At 53.1% G+C, this 16710-nt stretch overlaps 37 non-coding genes across 37 annotated transcripts; 13 read left to right on the top strand and 24 right to left on the bottom strand.

Annotated features, from left to right (window-relative positions):
* Positions 1 to 27: 27 nt before the first annotated feature.
* Positions 28 to 100, top strand: Trnar-acg. Its single transcript has one exon. It is a non-coding gene; the product is annotated as a tRNA-Arg (tRNA).
* Positions 101 to 679: 579 nt separating this feature from the next.
* Trnad-guc lies at positions 680 to 751 on the bottom strand. Its single transcript has one exon. It is a non-coding gene; the product is annotated as a tRNA-Asp (tRNA).
* A 112-nt stretch (positions 752 to 863) lies between these two features.
* On the bottom strand, positions 864 to 955 carry Trnai-uau. The gene is given in 2 exon segments: positions 864 to 899; positions 918 to 955. It is a non-coding gene; the product is annotated as a tRNA-Ile (tRNA).
* A 445-nt stretch (positions 956 to 1400) lies between these two features.
* Positions 1401 to 1473, top strand: Trnar-acg. Its single transcript has one exon. It is a non-coding gene; the product is annotated as a tRNA-Arg (tRNA).
* A 579-nt stretch (positions 1474 to 2052) lies between these two features.
* Positions 2053 to 2124, bottom strand: Trnad-guc. Its single transcript has one exon. It is a non-coding gene; the product is annotated as a tRNA-Asp (tRNA).
* A 112-nt stretch (positions 2125 to 2236) lies between these two features.
* Positions 2237 to 2328, bottom strand: Trnai-uau. The gene is given in 2 exon segments: positions 2237 to 2272; positions 2291 to 2328. It is a non-coding gene; the product is annotated as a tRNA-Ile (tRNA).
* A 445-nt stretch (positions 2329 to 2773) lies between these two features.
* On the top strand, positions 2774 to 2846 carry Trnar-acg. The gene has a single exon. It is a non-coding gene; the product is annotated as a tRNA-Arg (tRNA).
* A 579-nt stretch (positions 2847 to 3425) lies between these two features.
* Trnad-guc lies at positions 3426 to 3497 on the bottom strand. Its single transcript has one exon. It is a non-coding gene; the product is annotated as a tRNA-Asp (tRNA).
* Positions 3498 to 3609: 112 nt separating this feature from the next.
* Positions 3610 to 3701, bottom strand: Trnai-uau. Its single transcript is given in 2 exon segments — positions 3610 to 3645; positions 3664 to 3701. It is a non-coding gene; the product is annotated as a tRNA-Ile (tRNA).
* Positions 3702 to 4146: 445 nt separating this feature from the next.
* On the top strand, positions 4147 to 4219 carry Trnar-acg. Its single transcript has one exon. It is a non-coding gene; the product is annotated as a tRNA-Arg (tRNA).
* A 579-nt stretch (positions 4220 to 4798) lies between these two features.
* On the bottom strand, positions 4799 to 4870 carry Trnad-guc. Its single transcript has one exon. It is a non-coding gene; the product is annotated as a tRNA-Asp (tRNA).
* A 112-nt stretch (positions 4871 to 4982) lies between these two features.
* Positions 4983 to 5074, bottom strand: Trnai-uau. Its single transcript is given in 2 exon segments — positions 4983 to 5018; positions 5037 to 5074. It is a non-coding gene; the product is annotated as a tRNA-Ile (tRNA).
* Positions 5075 to 5519: 445 nt separating this feature from the next.
* Positions 5520 to 5592, top strand: Trnar-acg. Its single transcript has one exon. It is a non-coding gene; the product is annotated as a tRNA-Arg (tRNA).
* A 579-nt stretch (positions 5593 to 6171) lies between these two features.
* Trnad-guc lies at positions 6172 to 6243 on the bottom strand. The gene has a single exon. It is a non-coding gene; the product is annotated as a tRNA-Asp (tRNA).
* A 112-nt stretch (positions 6244 to 6355) lies between these two features.
* Positions 6356 to 6447, bottom strand: Trnai-uau. The gene is given in 2 exon segments: positions 6356 to 6391; positions 6410 to 6447. It is a non-coding gene; the product is annotated as a tRNA-Ile (tRNA).
* Positions 6448 to 6892: 445 nt separating this feature from the next.
* Positions 6893 to 6965, top strand: Trnar-acg. Its single transcript has one exon. It is a non-coding gene; the product is annotated as a tRNA-Arg (tRNA).
* A 579-nt stretch (positions 6966 to 7544) lies between these two features.
* Positions 7545 to 7616, bottom strand: Trnad-guc. Its single transcript has one exon. It is a non-coding gene; the product is annotated as a tRNA-Asp (tRNA).
* A 112-nt stretch (positions 7617 to 7728) lies between these two features.
* On the bottom strand, positions 7729 to 7820 carry Trnai-uau. Its single transcript is given in 2 exon segments — positions 7729 to 7764; positions 7783 to 7820. It is a non-coding gene; the product is annotated as a tRNA-Ile (tRNA).
* Positions 7821 to 8265: 445 nt separating this feature from the next.
* Trnar-acg lies at positions 8266 to 8338 on the top strand. The gene has a single exon. It is a non-coding gene; the product is annotated as a tRNA-Arg (tRNA).
* A 579-nt stretch (positions 8339 to 8917) lies between these two features.
* On the bottom strand, positions 8918 to 8989 carry Trnad-guc. Its single transcript has one exon. It is a non-coding gene; the product is annotated as a tRNA-Asp (tRNA).
* Positions 8990 to 9101: 112 nt separating this feature from the next.
* On the bottom strand, positions 9102 to 9193 carry Trnai-uau. The gene is given in 2 exon segments: positions 9102 to 9137; positions 9156 to 9193. It is a non-coding gene; the product is annotated as a tRNA-Ile (tRNA).
* Positions 9194 to 9638: 445 nt separating this feature from the next.
* On the top strand, positions 9639 to 9711 carry Trnar-acg. The gene has a single exon. It is a non-coding gene; the product is annotated as a tRNA-Arg (tRNA).
* Positions 9712 to 10290: 579 nt separating this feature from the next.
* Positions 10291 to 10362, bottom strand: Trnad-guc. The gene has a single exon. It is a non-coding gene; the product is annotated as a tRNA-Asp (tRNA).
* A 112-nt stretch (positions 10363 to 10474) lies between these two features.
* Trnai-uau lies at positions 10475 to 10566 on the bottom strand. Its single transcript is given in 2 exon segments — positions 10475 to 10510; positions 10529 to 10566. It is a non-coding gene; the product is annotated as a tRNA-Ile (tRNA).
* Positions 10567 to 11011: 445 nt separating this feature from the next.
* Positions 11012 to 11084, top strand: Trnar-acg. Its single transcript has one exon. It is a non-coding gene; the product is annotated as a tRNA-Arg (tRNA).
* Positions 11085 to 11663: 579 nt separating this feature from the next.
* On the bottom strand, positions 11664 to 11735 carry Trnad-guc. Its single transcript has one exon. It is a non-coding gene; the product is annotated as a tRNA-Asp (tRNA).
* A 112-nt stretch (positions 11736 to 11847) lies between these two features.
* Positions 11848 to 11939, bottom strand: Trnai-uau. Its single transcript is given in 2 exon segments — positions 11848 to 11883; positions 11902 to 11939. It is a non-coding gene; the product is annotated as a tRNA-Ile (tRNA).
* Positions 11940 to 12384: 445 nt separating this feature from the next.
* Trnar-acg lies at positions 12385 to 12457 on the top strand. Its single transcript has one exon. It is a non-coding gene; the product is annotated as a tRNA-Arg (tRNA).
* A 579-nt stretch (positions 12458 to 13036) lies between these two features.
* Positions 13037 to 13108, bottom strand: Trnad-guc. Its single transcript has one exon. It is a non-coding gene; the product is annotated as a tRNA-Asp (tRNA).
* Positions 13109 to 13220: 112 nt separating this feature from the next.
* On the bottom strand, positions 13221 to 13312 carry Trnai-uau. Its single transcript is given in 2 exon segments — positions 13221 to 13256; positions 13275 to 13312. It is a non-coding gene; the product is annotated as a tRNA-Ile (tRNA).
* Positions 13313 to 13757: 445 nt separating this feature from the next.
* Trnar-acg lies at positions 13758 to 13830 on the top strand. The gene has a single exon. It is a non-coding gene; the product is annotated as a tRNA-Arg (tRNA).
* A 579-nt stretch (positions 13831 to 14409) lies between these two features.
* Trnad-guc lies at positions 14410 to 14481 on the bottom strand. Its single transcript has one exon. It is a non-coding gene; the product is annotated as a tRNA-Asp (tRNA).
* A 112-nt stretch (positions 14482 to 14593) lies between these two features.
* Trnai-uau lies at positions 14594 to 14685 on the bottom strand. Its single transcript is given in 2 exon segments — positions 14594 to 14629; positions 14648 to 14685. It is a non-coding gene; the product is annotated as a tRNA-Ile (tRNA).
* A 445-nt stretch (positions 14686 to 15130) lies between these two features.
* Trnar-acg lies at positions 15131 to 15203 on the top strand. Its single transcript has one exon. It is a non-coding gene; the product is annotated as a tRNA-Arg (tRNA).
* A 579-nt stretch (positions 15204 to 15782) lies between these two features.
* Trnad-guc lies at positions 15783 to 15854 on the bottom strand. The gene has a single exon. It is a non-coding gene; the product is annotated as a tRNA-Asp (tRNA).
* Positions 15855 to 15966: 112 nt separating this feature from the next.
* Trnai-uau lies at positions 15967 to 16058 on the bottom strand. The gene is given in 2 exon segments: positions 15967 to 16002; positions 16021 to 16058. It is a non-coding gene; the product is annotated as a tRNA-Ile (tRNA).
* A 445-nt stretch (positions 16059 to 16503) lies between these two features.
* Trnar-acg lies at positions 16504 to 16576 on the top strand. The gene has a single exon. It is a non-coding gene; the product is annotated as a tRNA-Arg (tRNA).
* The last annotated feature ends 134 nt before the right edge of the window (positions 16577 to 16710 follow it).

The raw sequence follows: 16710 nt of genomic DNA, 5'->3' as shown, positions 1-16710 counted from the left end.
CGCCTCGTAGCAGAAAACGCGAACAGTGGCCCTGTGGCGCAACGGATAACGCGTCTGACTACGCATCAGAAGATTCCAGGTTCGAATCCTGGCAGGGTCGGCATTTTGTTAGTTGCGGGCGCGTAGCTAGGCAGTGCATTCGAATGTCTCCACCTTCGTGGAGTGCAATGTTAATCCTGAGCATCTCGCAGCTGCATCTCGAGACGATCGCGGTAAATATCGCTTCGTGCAAGCGTCAGCGTAGCGTCAGTCGAGCAAAGTCGAGACAAGTCAAGCTGGGAGATGCTACACAGTTAATTAAACGGTAGGCGACGCAGACAACGCTTTTCCAAGTGTCCCATGTCACGCACCGAAGAGCGCGCTTCTCTCGGCACAGCAGAGTGGCGCAGTGGAAGCGTGCTGGGCCCATAACCCAGAGGTCCGTGGATCGAAACCACGCTCTGCTAAAATTATTCTTTTTCTTGGGTGCTTCGAGCTCGATCATTAATCTTGGGGTGCGCTGATTCAGCGTCGACAGCAAACCCTGTGAGTTGTGAAACGACGACGTCGTGTGCAGAATACGAGAAACACTTCCTAAGACGCAGACTTTCTTACGATTTTTTAGCAATTACATTCCTTGATCACAACGGTAATGCTTTTTCGGGCCACACGTGCAACCTTCGCGATATAAAAATCGCACCTCCCCGGCGGGGAATCGAACCCCGGTCTCCCGCGTGACAGGCGGGGATACTAACCACTATACTACCGAGGAACACGCAGTCGTTGACTACAGTGCACGCACATTTATGGTCTCTCAGGTACGTGATGCATCTCAAATCTAGCGTCCCGATGCTTCCATAGTCAGCTGCTACGAAATAAAAGTATGCCCCAGGTGAGGCTCGAACTCACAACCCCGGCATTGCTCACGGCTACTGCCTTATAAGTACCGTGCGCTAACCAATTGCGCCACTGGGGCTACAGCAGAGTGCTTACAGTTAGCGGTATTCACTTTGATGCCAACCTGTTGTGGCTACAGACCCGTCATACGACCGTCACCTGCGGCCATACTACGACTTTAGCACCTGTCTACGAATGCTTCATACGATTCTTGTTTTATATGCTACACTTACAAGCATGTCAACCGCTTGTCATCAGCGAAAAAATGCAAAAAAACGGGCGCCTTGCATTCCGCTACCTGTCCAACAGCGACGGCAGATGTGTGGCAAGCTCTAAGCTGTGCAGGCGCTCCGTGGCCGAGCAGCAGGAGGAGAGATGCCTTCCTTGGTGGCAGCTCCCTGCAGAGTGCGGAAGACCAGAGTGGCCGCGCCGCCGTTGTCAGTGGATGACATGCAATTGCCGAGCCACGGAGAACACGTTGCTTTGCGATGTGCACCCGCCTCGTAGCAGAAAACGCGAACAGTGGCCCTGTGGCGCAACGGATAACGCGTCTGACTACGCATCAGAAGATTCCAGGTTCGAATCCTGGCAGGGTCGGCATTTTGTTAGTTGCGGGCGCGTAGCTAGGCAGTGCATTCGAATGTCTCCACCTTCGTGGAGTGCAATGTTAATCCTGAGCATCTCGCAGCTGCATCTCGAGACGATCGCGGTAAATATCGCTTCGTGCAAGCGTCAGCGTAGCGTCAGTCGAGCAAAGTCGAGACAAGTCAAGCTGGGAGATGCTACACAGTTAATTAAACGGTAGGCGACGCAGACAACGCTTTTCCAAGTGTCCCATGTCACGCACCGAAGAGCGCGCTTCTCTCGGCACAGCAGAGTGGCGCAGTGGAAGCGTGCTGGGCCCATAACCCAGAGGTCCGTGGATCGAAACCACGCTCTGCTAAAATTATTCTTTTTCTTGGGTGCTTCGAGCTCGATCATTAATCTTGGGGTGCGCTGATTCAGCGTCGACAGCAAACCCTGTGAGTTGTGAAACGACGACGTCGTGTGCAGAATACGAGAAACACTTCCTAAGACGCAGACTTTCTTACGATTTTTTAGCAATTACATTCCTTGATCACAACGGTAATGCTTTTTCGGGCCACACGTGCAACCTTCGCGATATAAAAATCGCACCTCCCCGGCGGGGAATCGAACCCCGGTCTCCCGCGTGACAGGCGGGGATACTAACCACTATACTACCGAGGAACACGCAGTCGTTGACTACAGTGCACGCACATTTATGGTCTCTCAGGTACGTGATGCATCTCAAATCTAGCGTCCCGATGCTTCCATAGTCAGCTGCTACGAAATAAAAGTATGCCCCAGGTGAGGCTCGAACTCACAACCCCGGCATTGCTCACGGCTACTGCCTTATAAGTACCGTGCGCTAACCAATTGCGCCACTGGGGCTACAGCAGAGTGCTTACAGTTAGCGGTATTCACTTTGATGCCAACCTGTTGTGGCTACAGACCCGTCATACGACCGTCACCTGCGGCCATACTACGACTTTAGCACCTGTCTACGAATGCTTCATACGATTCTTGTTTTATATGCTACACTTACAAGCATGTCAACCGCTTGTCATCAGCGAAAAAATGCAAAAAAACGGGCGCCTTGCATTCCGCTACCTGTCCAACAGCGACGGCAGATGTGTGGCAAGCTCTAAGCTGTGCAGGCGCTCCGTGGCCGAGCAGCAGGAGGAGAGATGCCTTCCTTGGTGGCAGCTCCCTGCAGAGTGCGGAAGACCAGAGTGGCCGCGCCGCCGTTGTCAGTGGATGACATGCAATTGCCGAGCCACGGAGAACACGTTGCTTTGCGATGTGCACCCGCCTCGTAGCAGAAAACGCGAACAGCGGCCCTGTGGCGCAACGGATAACGCGTCTGACTACGCATCAGAAGATTCCAGGTTCGAATCCTGGCAGGGTCGGCATTTTGTTAGTTGCGGGCGCGTAGCTAGGCAGTGCATTCGAATGTCTCCACCTTCGTGGAGTGCAATGTTAATCCTGAGCATCTCGCAGCTGCATCTCGAGACGATCGCGGTAAATATCGCTTCGTGCAAGCGTCAGCGTAGCGTCAGTCGAGCAAAGTCGAGACAAGTCAAGCTGGGAGATGCTACACAGTTAATTAAACGGTAGGCGACGCAGACAACGCTTTTCCAAGTGTCCCATGTCACGCACCGAAGAGCGCGCTTCTCTCGGCACAGCAGAGTGGCGCAGTGGAAGCGTGCTGGGCCCATAACCCAGAGGTCCGTGGATCGAAACCACGCTCTGCTAAAATTATTCTTTTTCTTGGGTGCTTCGAGCTCGATCATTAATCTTGGGGTGCGCTGATTCAGCGTCGACAGCAAACCCTGTGAGTTGTGAAACGACGACGTCGTGTGCAGAATACGAGAAACACTTCCTAAGACGCAGACTTTCTTACGATTTTTTAGCAATTACATTCCTTGATCACAACGGTAATGCTTTTTCGGGCCACACGTGCAACCTTCGCGATATAAAAATCGCACCTCCCCGGCGGGGAATCGAACCCCGGTCTCCCGCGTGACAGGCGGGGATACTAACCACTATACTACCGAGGAACACGCAGTCGTTGACTACAGTGCACGCACATTTATGGTCTCTCAGGTACGTGATGCATCTCAAATCTAGCGTCCCGATGCTTCCATAGTCAGCTGCTACGAAATAAAAGTATGCCCCAGGTGAGGCTCGAACTCACAACCCCGGCATTGCTCACGGCTACTGCCTTATAAGTACCGTGCGCTAACCAATTGCGCCACTGGGGCTACAGCAGAGTGCTTACAGTTAGCGGTATTCACTTTGATGCCAACCTGTTGTGGCTACAGACCCGTCATACGACCGTCACCTGCGGCCATACTACGACTTTAGCACCTGTCTACGAATGCTTCATACGATTCTTGTTTTATATGCTACACTTACAAGCATGTCAACCGCTTGTCATCAGCGAAAAAATGCAAAAAAACGGGCGCCTTGCATTCCGCTACCTGTCCAACAGCGACGGCAGATGTGTGGCAAGCTCTAAGCTGTGCAGGCGCTCCGTGGCCGAGCAGCAGGAGGAGAGATGCCTTCCTTGGTGGCAGCTCCCTGCAGAGTGCGGAAGACCAGAGTGGCCGCGCCGCCGTTGTCAGTGGATGACATGCAATTGCCGAGCCACGGAGAACACGTTGCTTTGCGATGTGCACCCGCCTCGTAGCAGAAAACGCGAACAGTGGCCCTGTGGCGCAACGGATAACGCGTCTGACTACGCATCAGAAGATTCCAGGTTCGAATCCTGGCAGGGTCGGCATTTTGTTAGTTGCGGGCGCGTAGCTAGGCAGTGCATTCGAATGTCTCCACCTTCGTGGAGTGCAATGTTAATCCTGAGCATCTCGCAGCTGCATCTCGAGACGATCGCGGTAAATATCGCTTCGTGCAAGCGTCAGCGTAGCGTCAGTCGAGCAAAGTCGAGACAAGTCAAGCTGGGAGATGCTACACAGTTAATTAAACGGTAGGCGACGCAGACAACGCTTTTCCAAGTGTCCCATGTCACGCACCGAAGAGCGCGCTTCTCTCGGCACAGCAGAGTGGCGCAGTGGAAGCGTGCTGGGCCCATAACCCAGAGGTCCGTGGATCGAAACCACGCTCTGCTAAAATTATTCTTTTTCTTGGGTGCTTCGAGCTCGATCATTAATCTTGGGGTGCGCTGATTCAGCGTCGACAGCAAACCCTGTGAGTTGTGAAACGACGACGTCGTGTGCAGAATACGAGAAACACTTCCTAAGACGCAGACTTTCTTACGATTTTTTAGCAATTACATTCCTTGATCACAACGGTAATGCTTTTTCGGGCCACACGTGCAACCTTCGCGATATAAAAATCGCACCTCCCCGGCGGGGAATCGAACCCCGGTCTCCCGCGTGACAGGCGGGGATACTAACCACTATACTACCGAGGAACACGCAGTCGTTGACTACAGTGCACGCACATTTATGGTCTCTCAGGTACGTGATGCATCTCAAATCTAGCGTCCCGATGCTTCCATAGTCAGCTGCTACGAAATAAAAGTATGCCCCAGGTGAGGCTCGAACTCACAACCCCGGCATTGCTCACGGCTACTGCCTTATAAGTACCGTGCGCTAACCAATTGCGCCACTGGGGCTACAGCAGAGTGCTTACAGTTAGCGGTATTCACTTTGATGCCAACCTGTTGTGGCTACAGACCCGTCATACGACCGTCACCTGCGGCCATACTACGACTTTAGCACCTGTCTACGAATGCTTCATACGATTCTTGTTTTATATGCTACACTTACAAGCATGTCAACCGCTTGTCATCAGCGAAAAAATGCAAAAAAACGGGCGCCTTGCATTCCGCTACCTGTCCAACAGCGACGGCAGATGTGTGGCAAGCTCTAAGCTGTGCAGGCGCTCCGTGGCCGAGCAGCAGGAGGAGAGATGCCTTCCTTGGTGGCAGCTCCCTGCAGAGTGCGGAAGACCAGAGTGGCCGCGCCGCCGTTGTCAGTGGATGACATGCAATTGCCGAGCCACGGAGAACACGTTGCTTTGCGATGTGCACCCGCCTCGTAGCAGAAAACGCGAACAGTGGCCCTGTGGCGCAACGGATAACGCGTCTGACTACGCATCAGAAGATTCCAGGTTCGAATCCTGGCAGGGTCGGCATTTTGTTAGTTGCGGGCGCGTAGCTAGGCAGTGCATTCGAATGTCTCCACCTTCGTGGAGTGCAATGTTAATCCTGAGCATCTCGCAGCTGCATCTCGAGACGATCGCGGTAAATATCGCTTCGTGCAAGCGTCAGCGTAGCGTCAGTCGAGCAAAGTCGAGACAAGTCAAGCTGGGAGATGCTACACAGTTAATTAAACGGTAGGCGACGCAGACAACGCTTTTCCAAGTGTCCCATGTCACGCACCGAAGAGCGCGCTTCTCTCGGCACAGCAGAGTGGCGCAGTGGAAGCGTGCTGGGCCCATAACCCAGAGGTCCGTGGATCGAAACCACGCTCTGCTAAAATTATTCTTTTTCTTGGGTGCTTCGAGCTCGATCATTAATCTTGGGGTGCGCTGATTCAGCGTCGACAGCAAACCCTGTGAGTTGTGAAACGACGACGTCGTGTGCAGAATACGAGAAACACTTCCTAAGACGCAGACTTTCTTACGATTTTTTAGCAATTACATTCCTTGATCACAACGGTAATGCTTTTTCGGGCCACACGTGCAACCTTCGCGATATAAAAATCGCACCTCCCCGGCGGGGAATCGAACCCCGGTCTCCCGCGTGACAGGCGGGGATACTAACCACTATACTACCGAGGAACACGCAGTCGTTGACTACAGTGCACGCACATTTATGGTCTCTCAGGTACGTGATGCATCTCAAATCTAGCGTCCCGATGCTTCCATAGTCAGCTGCTACGAAATAAAAGTATGCCCCAGGTGAGGCTCGAACTCACAACCCCGGCATTGCTCACGGCTACTGCCTTATAAGTACCGTGCGCTAACCAATTGCGCCACTGGGGCTACAGCAGAGTGCTTACAGTTAGCGGTATTCACTTTGATGCCAACCTGTTGTGGCTACAGACCCGTCATACGACCGTCACCTGCGGCCATACTACGACTTTAGCACCTGTCTACGAATGCTTCATACGATTCTTGTTTTATATGCTACACTTACAAGCATGTCAACCGCTTGTCATCAGCGAAAAAATGCAAAAAAACGGGCGCCTTGCATTCCGCTACCTGTCCAACAGCGACGGCAGATGTGTGGCAAGCTCTAAGCTGTGCAGGCGCTCCGTGGCCGAGCAGCAGGAGGAGAGATGCCTTCCTTGGTGGCAGCTCCCTGCAGAGTGCGGAAGACCAGAGTGGCCGCGCCGCCGTTGTCAGTGGATGACATGCAATTGCCGAGCCACGGAGAACACGTTGCTTTGCGATGTGCACCCGCCTCGTAGCAGAAAACGCGAACAGTGGCCCTGTGGCGCAACGGATAACGCGTCTGACTACGCATCAGAAGATTCCAGGTTCGAATCCTGGCAGGGTCGGCATTTTGTTAGTTGCGGGCGCGTAGCTAGGCAGTGCATTCGAATGTCTCCACCTTCGTGGAGTGCAATGTTAATCCTGAGCATCTCGCAGCTGCATCTCGAGACGATCGCGGTAAATATCGCTTCGTGCAAGCGTCAGCGTAGCGTCAGTCGAGCAAAGTCGAGACAAGTCAAGCTGGGAGATGCTACACAGTTAATTAAACGGTAGGCGACGCAGACAACGCTTTTCCAAGTGTCCCATGTCACGCACCGAAGAGCGCGCTTCTCTCGGCACAGCAGAGTGGCGCAGTGGAAGCGTGCTGGGCCCATAACCCAGAGGTCCGTGGATCGAAACCACGCTCTGCTAAAATTATTCTTTTTCTTGGGTGCTTCGAGCTCGATCATTAATCTTGGGGTGCGCTGATTCAGCGTCGACAGCAAACCCTGTGAGTTGTGAAACGACGACGTCGTGTGCAGAATACGAGAAACACTTCCTAAGACGCAGACTTTCTTACGATTTTTTAGCAATTACATTCCTTGATCACAACGGTAATGCTTTTTCGGGCCACACGTGCAACCTTCGCGATATAAAAATCGCACCTCCCCGGCGGGGAATCGAACCCCGGTCTCCCGCGTGACAGGCGGGGATACTAACCACTATACTACCGAGGAACACGCAGTCGTTGACTACAGTGCACGCACATTTATGGTCTCTCAGGTACGTGATGCATCTCAAATCTAGCGTCCCGATGCTTCCATAGTCAGCTGCTACGAAATAAAAGTATGCCCCAGGTGAGGCTCGAACTCACAACCCCGGCATTGCTCACGGCTACTGCCTTATAAGTACCGTGCGCTAACCAATTGCGCCACTGGGGCTACAGCAGAGTGCTTACAGTTAGCGGTATTCACTTTGATGCCAACCTGTTGTGGCTACAGACCCGTCATACGACCGTCACCTGCGGCCATACTACGACTTTAGCACCTGTCTACGAATGCTTCATACGATTCTTGTTTTATATGCTACACTTACAAGCATGTCAACCGCTTGTCATCAGCGAAAAAATGCAAAAAAACGGGCGCCTTGCATTCCGCTACCTGTCCAACAGCGACGGCAGATGTGTGGCAAGCTCTAAGCTGTGCAGGCGCTCCGTGGCCGAGCAGCAGGAGGAGAGATGCCTTCCTTGGTGGCAGCTCCCTGCAGAGTGCGGAAGACCAGAGTGGCCGCGCCGCCGTTGTCAGTGGATGACATGCAATTGCCGAGCCACGGAGAACACGTTGCTTTGCGATGTGCACCCGCCTCGTAGCAGAAAACGCGAACAGTGGCCCTGTGGCGCAACGGATAACGCGTCTGACTACGCATCAGAAGATTCCAGGTTCGAATCCTGGCAGGGTCGGCATTTTGTTAGTTGCGGGCGCGTAGCTAGGCAGTGCATTCGAATGTCTCCACCTTCGTGGAGTGCAATGTTAATCCTGAGCATCTCGCAGCTGCATCTCGAGACGATCGCGGTAAATATCGCTTCGTGCAAGCGTCAGCGTAGCGTCAGTCGAGCAAAGTCGAGACAAGTCAAGCTGGGAGATGCTACACAGTTAATTAAACGGTAGGCGACGCAGACAACGCTTTTCCAAGTGTCCCATGTCACGCACCGAAGAGCGCGCTTCTCTCGGCACAGCAGAGTGGCGCAGTGGAAGCGTGCTGGGCCCATAACCCAGAGGTCCGTGGATCGAAACCACGCTCTGCTAAAATTATTCTTTTTCTTGGGTGCTTCGAGCTCGATCATTAATCTTGGGGTGCGCTGATTCAGCGTCGACAGCAAACCCTGTGAGTTGTGAAACGACGACGTCGTGTGCAGAATACGAGAAACACTTCCTAAGACGCAGACTTTCTTACGATTTTTTAGCAATTACATTCCTTGATCACAACGGTAATGCTTTTTCGGGCCACACGTGCAACCTTCGCGATATAAAAATCGCACCTCCCCGGCGGGGAATCGAACCCCGGTCTCCCGCGTGACAGGCGGGGATACTAACCACTATACTACCGAGGAACACGCAGTCGTTGACTACAGTGCACGCACATTTATGGTCTCTCAGGTACGTGATGCATCTCAAATCTAGCGTCCCGATGCTTCCATAGTCAGCTGCTACGAAATAAAAGTATGCCCCAGGTGAGGCTCGAACTCACAACCCCGGCATTGCTCACGGCTACTGCCTTATAAGTACCGTGCGCTAACCAATTGCGCCACTGGGGCTACAGCAGAGTGCTTACAGTTAGCGGTATTCACTTTGATGCCAACCTGTTGTGGCTACAGACCCGTCATACGACCGTCACCTGCGGCCATACTACGACTTTAGCACCTGTCTACGAATGCTTCATACGATTCTTGTTTTATATGCTACACTTACAAGCATGTCAACCGCTTGTCATCAGCGAAAAAATGCAAAAAAACGGGCGCCTTGCATTCCGCTACCTGTCCAACAGCGACGGCAGATGTGTGGCAAGCTCTAAGCTGTGCAGGCGCTCCGTGGCCGAGCAGCAGGAGGAGAGATGCCTTCCTTGGTGGCAGCTCCCTGCAGAGTGCGGAAGACCAGAGTGGCCGCGCCGCCGTTGTCAGTGGATGACATGCAATTGCCGAGCCACGGAGAACACGTTGCTTTGCGATGTGCACCCGCCTCGTAGCAGAAAACGCGAACAGTGGCCCTGTGGCGCAACGGATAACGCGTCTGACTACGCATCAGAAGATTCCAGGTTCGAATCCTGGCAGGGTCGGCATTTTGTTAGTTGCGGGCGCGTAGCTAGGCAGTGCATTCGAATGTCTCCACCTTCGTGGAGTGCAATGTTAATCCTGAGCATCTCGCAGCTGCATCTCGAGACGATCGCGGTAAATATCGCTTCGTGCAAGCGTCAGCGTAGCGTCAGTCGAGCAAAGTCGAGACAAGTCAAGCTGGGAGATGCTACACAGTTAATTAAACGGTAGGCGACGCAGACAACGCTTTTCCAAGTGTCCCATGTCACGCACCGAAGAGCGCGCTTCTCTCGGCACAGCAGAGTGGCGCAGTGGAAGCGTGCTGGGCCCATAACCCAGAGGTCCGTGGATCGAAACCACGCTCTGCTAAAATTATTCTTTTTCTTGGGTGCTTCGAGCTCGATCATTAATCTTGGGGTGCGCTGATTCAGCGTCGACAGCAAACCCTGTGAGTTGTGAAACGACGACGTCGTGTGCAGAATACGAGAAACACTTCCTAAGACGCAGACTTTCTTACGATTTTTTAGCAATTACATTCCTTGATCACAACGGTAATGCTTTTTCGGGCCACACGTGCAACCTTCGCGATATAAAAATCGCACCTCCCCGGCGGGGAATCGAACCCCGGTCTCCCGCGTGACAGGCGGGGATACTAACCACTATACTACCGAGGAACACGCAGTCGTTGACTACAGTGCACGCACATTTATGGTCTCTCAGGTACGTGATGCATCTCAAATCTAGCGTCCCGATGCTTCCATAGTCAGCTGCTACGAAATAAAAGTATGCCCCAGGTGAGGCTCGAACTCACAACCCCGGCATTGCTCACGGCTACTGCCTTATAAGTACCGTGCGCTAACCAATTGCGCCACTGGGGCTACAGCAGAGTGCTTACAGTTAGCGGTATTCACTTTGATGCCAACCTGTTGTGGCTACAGACCCGTCATACGACCGTCACCTGCGGCCATACTACGACTTTAGCACCTGTCTACGAATGCTTCATACGATTCTTGTTTTATATGCTACACTTACAAGCATGTCAACCGCTTGTCATCAGCGAAAAAATGCAAAAAAACGGGCGCCTTGCATTCCGCTACCTGTCCAACAGCGACGGCAGATGTGTGGCAAGCTCTAAGCTGTGCAGGCGCTCCGTGGCCGAGCAGCAGGAGGAGAGATGCCTTCCTTGGTGGCAGCTCCCTGCAGAGTGCGGAAGACCAGAGTGGCCGCGCCGCCGTTGTCAGTGGATGACATGCAATTGCCGAGCCACGGAGAACACGTTGCTTTGCGATGTGCACCCGCCTCGTAGCAGAAAACGCGAACAGTGGCCCTGTGGCGCAACGGATAACGCGTCTGACTACGCATCAGAAGATTCCAGGTTCGAATCCTGGCAGGGTCGGCATTTTGTTAGTTGCGGGCGCGTAGCTAGGCAGTGCATTCGAATGTCTCCACCTTCGTGGAGTGCAATGTTAATCCTGAGCATCTCGCAGCTGCATCTCGAGACGATCGCGGTAAATATCGCTTCGTGCAAGCGTCAGCGTAGCGTCAGTCGAGCAAAGTCGAGACAAGTCAAGCTGGGAGATGCTACACAGTTAATTAAACGGTAGGCGACGCAGACAACGCTTTTCCAAGTGTCCCATGTCACGCACCGAAGAGCGCGCTTCTCTCGGCACAGCAGAGTGGCGCAGTGGAAGCGTGCTGGGCCCATAACCCAGAGGTCCGTGGATCGAAACCACGCTCTGCTAAAATTATTCTTTTTCTTGGGTGCTTCGAGCTCGATCATTAATCTTGGGGTGCGCTGATTCAGCGTCGACAGCAAACCCTGTGAGTTGTGAAACGACGACGTCGTGTGCAGAATACGAGAAACACTTCCTAAGACGCAGACTTTCTTACGATTTTTTAGCAATTACATTCCTTGATCACAACGGTAATGCTTTTTCGGGCCACACGTGCAACCTTCGCGATATAAAAATCGCACCTCCCCGGCGGGGAATCGAACCCCGGTCTCCCGCGTGACAGGCGGGGATACTAACCACTATACTACCGAGGAACACGCAGTCGTTGACTACAGTGCACGCACATTTATGGTCTCTCAGGTACGTGATGCATCTCAAATCTAGCGTCCCGATGCTTCCATAGTCAGCTGCTACGAAATAAAAGTATGCCCCAGGTGAGGCTCGAACTCACAACCCCGGCATTGCTCACGGCTACTGCCTTATAAGTACCGTGCGCTAACCAATTGCGCCACTGGGGCTACAGCAGAGTGCTTACAGTTAGCGGTATTCACTTTGATGCCAACCTGTTGTGGCTACAGACCCGTCATACGACCGTCACCTGCGGCCATACTACGACTTTAGCACCTGTCTACGAATGCTTCATACGATTCTTGTTTTATATGCTACACTTACAAGCATGTCAACCGCTTGTCATCAGCGAAAAAATGCAAAAAAACGGGCGCCTTGCATTCCGCTACCTGTCCAACAGCGACGGCAGATGTGTGGCAAGCTCTAAGCTGTGCAGGCGCTCCGTGGCCGAGCAGCAGGAGGAGAGATGCCTTCCTTGGTGGCAGCTCCCTGCAGAGTGCGGAAGACCAGAGTGGCCGCGCCGCCGTTGTCAGTGGATGACATGCAATTGCCGAGCCACGGAGAACACGTTGCTTTGCGATGTGCACCCGCCTCGTAGCAGAAAACGCGAACAGCGGCCCTGTGGCGCAACGGATAACGCGTCTGACTACGCATCAGAAGATTCCAGGTTCGAATCCTGGCAGGGTCGGCATTTTGTTAGTTGCGGGCGCGTAGCTAGGCAGTGCATTCGAATGTCTCCACCTTCGTGGAGTGCAATGTTAATCCTGAGCATCTCGCAGCTGCATCTCGAGACGATCGCGGTAAATATCGCTTCGTGCAAGCGTCAGCGTAGCGTCAGTCGAGCAAAGTCGAGACAAGTCAAGCTGGGAGATGCTACACAGTTAATTAAACGGTAGGCGACGCAGACAACGCTTTTCCAAGTGTCCCATGTCACGCACCGAAGAGCGCGCTTCTCTCGGCACAGCAGAGTGGCGCAGTGGAAGCGTGCTGGGCCCATAACCCAGAGGTCCGTGGATCGAAACCACGCTCTGCTAAAATTATTCTTTTTCTTGGGTGCTTCGAGCTCGATCATTAATCTTGGGGTGCGCTGATTCAGCGTCGACAGCAAACCCTGTGAGTTGTGAAACGACGACGTCGTGTGCAGAATACGAGAAACACTTCCTAAGACGCAGACTTTCTTACGATTTTTTAGCAATTACATTCCTTGATCACAACGGTAATGCTTTTTCGGGCCACACGTGCAACCTTCGCGATATAAAAATCGCACCTCCCCGGCGGGGAATCGAACCCCGGTCTCCCGCGTGACAGGCGGGGATACTAACCACTATACTACCGAGGAACACGCAGTCGTTGACTACAGTGCACGCACATTTATGGTCTCTCAGGTACGTGATGCATCTCAAATCTAGCGTCCCGATGCTTCCATAGTCAGCTGCTACGAAATAAAAGTATGCCCCAGGTGAGGCTCGAACTCACAACCCCGGCATTGCTCACGGCTACTGCCTTATAAGTACCGTGCGCTAACCAATTGCGCCACTGGGGCTACAGCAGAGTGCTTACAGTTAGCGGTATTCACTTTGATGCCAACCTGTTGTGGCTACAGACCCGTCATACGACCGTCACCTGCGGCCATACTACGACTTTAGCACCTGTCTACGAATGCTTCATACGATTCTTGTTTTATATGCTACACTTACAAGCATGTCAACCGCTTGTCATCAGCGAAAAAATGCAAAAAAACGGGCGCCTTGCATTCCGCTACCTGTCCAACAGCGACGGCAGATGTGTGGCAAGCTCTAAGCTGTGCAGGCGCTCCGTGGCCGAGCAGCAGGAGGAGAGATGCCTTCCTTGGTGGCAGCTCCCTGCAGAGTGCGGAAGACCAGAGTGGCCGCGCCGCCGTTGTCAGTGGATGACATGCAATTGCCGAGCCACGGAGAACACGTTGCTTTGCGATGTGCACCCGCCTCGTAGCAGAAAACGCGAACAGTGGCCCTGTGGCGCAACGGATAACGCGTCTGACTACGCATCAGAAGATTCCAGGTTCGAATCCTGGCAGGGTCGGCATTTTGTTAGTTGCGGGCGCGTAGCTAGGCAGTGCATTCGAATGTCTCCACCTTCGTGGAGTGCAATGTTAATCCTGAGCATCTCGCAGCTGCATCTCGAGACGATCGCGGTAAATATCGCTTCGTGCAAGCGTCAGCGTAGCGTCAGTCGAGCAAAGTCGAGACAAGTCAAGCTGGGAGATGCTACACAGTTAATTAAACGGTAGGCGACGCAGACAACGCTTTTCCAAGTGTCCCATGTCACGCACCGAAGAGCGCGCTTCTGTCGGCACAGCAGAGTGGCGCAGTGGAAGCGTGCTGGGCCCATAACCCAGAGGTCCGTGGATCGAAACCACGCTCTGCTAAAATTATTCTTTTTCTTGGGTGCTTCGAGCTCGATCATTAATCTTGGGGTGCGCTGATTCAGCGTCGACAGCAAACCCTGTGAGTTGTGAAACGACGACGTCGTGTGCAGAATACGAGAAACACTTCCTAAGACGCAGACTTTCTTACGATTTTTTAGCAATTACATTCCTTGATCACAACGGTAATGCTTTTTCGGGCCACACGTGCAACCTTCGCGATATAAAAATCGCACCTCCCCGGCGGGGAATCGAACCCCGGTCTCCCGCGTGACAGGCGGGGATACTAACCACTATACTACCGAGGAACACGCAGTCGTTGACTACAGTGCACGCACATTTATGGTCTCTCAGGTACGTGATGCATCTCAAATCTAGCGTCCCGATGCTTCCATAGTCAGCTGCTACGAAATAAAAGTATGCCCCAGGTGAGGCTCGAACTCACAACCCCGGCATTGCTCACGGCTACTGCCTTATAAGTACCGTGCGCTAACCAATTGCGCCACTGGGGCTACAGCAGAGTGCTTACAGTTAGCGGTATTCACTTTGATGCCAACCTGTTGTGGCTACAGACCCGTCATACGACCGTCACCTGCGGCCATACTACGACTTTAGCACCTGTCTACGAATGCTTCATACGATTCTTGTTTTATATGCTACACTTACAAGCATGTCAACCGCTTGTCATCAGCGAAAAAATGCAAAAAAACGGGCGCCTTGCATTCCGCTACCTGTCCAACAGCGACGGCAGATGTGTGGCAAGCTCTAAGCTGTGCAGGCGCTCCGTGGCCGAGCAGCAGGAGGAGAGATGCCTTCCTTGGTGGCAGCTCCCTGCAGAGTGCGGAAGACCAGAGTGGCCGCGCCGCCGTTGTCAGTGGATGACATGCAATTGCCGAGCCACGGAGAACACGTTGCTTTGCGATGTGCACCCGCCTCGTAGCAGAAAACGCGAACAGCGGCCCTGTGGCGCAACGGATAACGCGTCTGACTACGCATCAGAAGATTCCAGGTTCGAATCCTGGCAGGGTCGGCATTTTGTTAGTTGCGGGCGCGTAGCTAGGCAGTGCATTCGAATGTCTCCACCTTCGTGGAGTGCAATGTTAATCCTGAGCATCTCGCAGCTGCATCTCGAGACGATCGCGGTAAATATCGCTTCGTGCAAGCGTCAGCGTAGCGTCAGTCGAGCAAAGTCGAGACAAGTCAAGCTGGGAGATGCTACACAGTTAATTAAACGGTAGGCGACGCAGACAACGCTTTTCCAAGTGTCCCATGTCACGCACCGAAGAGCGCGCTTCTCTCGGCACAGCAGAGTGGCGCAGTGGAAGCGTGCTGGGCCCATAACCCAGAGGTCCGTGGATCGAAACCACGCTCTGCTAAAATTATTCTTTTTCTTGGGTGCTTCGAGCTCGATCATTAATCTTGGGGTGCGCTGATTCAGCGTCGACAGCAAACCCTGTGAGTTGTGAAACGACGACGTCGTGTGCAGAATACGAGAAACACTTCCTAAGACGCAGACTTTCTTACGATTTTTTAGCAATTACATTCCTTGATCACAACGGTAATGCTTTTTCGGGCCACACGTGCAACCTTCGCGATATAAAAATCGCACCTCCCCGGCGGGGAATCGAACCCCGGTCTCCCGCGTGACAGGCGGGGATACTAACCACTATACTACCGAGGAACACGCAGTCGTTGACTACAGTGCACGCACATTTATGGTCTCTCAGGTACGTGATGCATCTCAAATCTAGCGTCCCGATGCTTCCATAGTCAGCTGCTACGAAATAAAAGTATGCCCCAGGTGAGGCTCGAACTCACAACCCCGGCATTGCTCACGGCTACTGCCTTATAAGTACCGTGCGCTAACCAATTGCGCCACTGGGGCTACAGCAGAGTGCTTACAGTTAGCGGTATTCACTTTGATGCCAACCTGTTGTGGCTACAGACCCGTCATACGACCGTCACCTGCGGCCATACTACGACTTTAGCACCTGTCTACGAATGCTTCATACGATTCTTGTTTTATATGCTACACTTACAAGCATGTCAACCGCTTGTCATCAGCGAAAAAATGCAAAAAAACGGGCGCCTTGCATTCCGCTACCTGTCCAACAGCGACGGCAGATGTGTGGCAAGCTCTAAGCTGTGCAGGCGCTCCGTGGCCGAGCAGCAGGAGGAGAGATGCCTTCCTTGGTGGCAGCTCCCTGCAGAGTGCGGAAGACCAGAGTGGCCGCGCCGCCGTTGTCAGTGGATGACATGCAATTGCCGAGCCACGGAGAACACGTTGCTTTGCGATGTGCACCCGCCTCGTAGCAGAAAACGCGAACAGTGGCCCTGTGGCGCAACGGATAACGCGTCTGACTACGCATCAGAAGATTCCAGGTTCGAATCCTGGCAGGGTCGGCATTTTGTTAGTTGCGGGCGCGTAGCTAGGCAGTGCATTCGAATGTCTCCACCTTCGTGGAGTGCAATGTTAATCCTGAGCATCTCGCAGCTGCATCTCGAGACGATCGCGGTAAATATCGCTTCGTGCAAGC

This window comes from Schistocerca piceifrons, chromosome 8 (assembly GCF_021461385.2).
Source record: "Schistocerca piceifrons isolate TAMUIC-IGC-003096 chromosome 8, iqSchPice1.1, whole genome shotgun sequence".
NCBI lineage: Eukaryota > Metazoa > Arthropoda > Insecta > Orthoptera > Acrididae > Schistocerca > Schistocerca piceifrons.
This window is presented reverse-complemented; position numbering and strand designations above follow the sequence as displayed.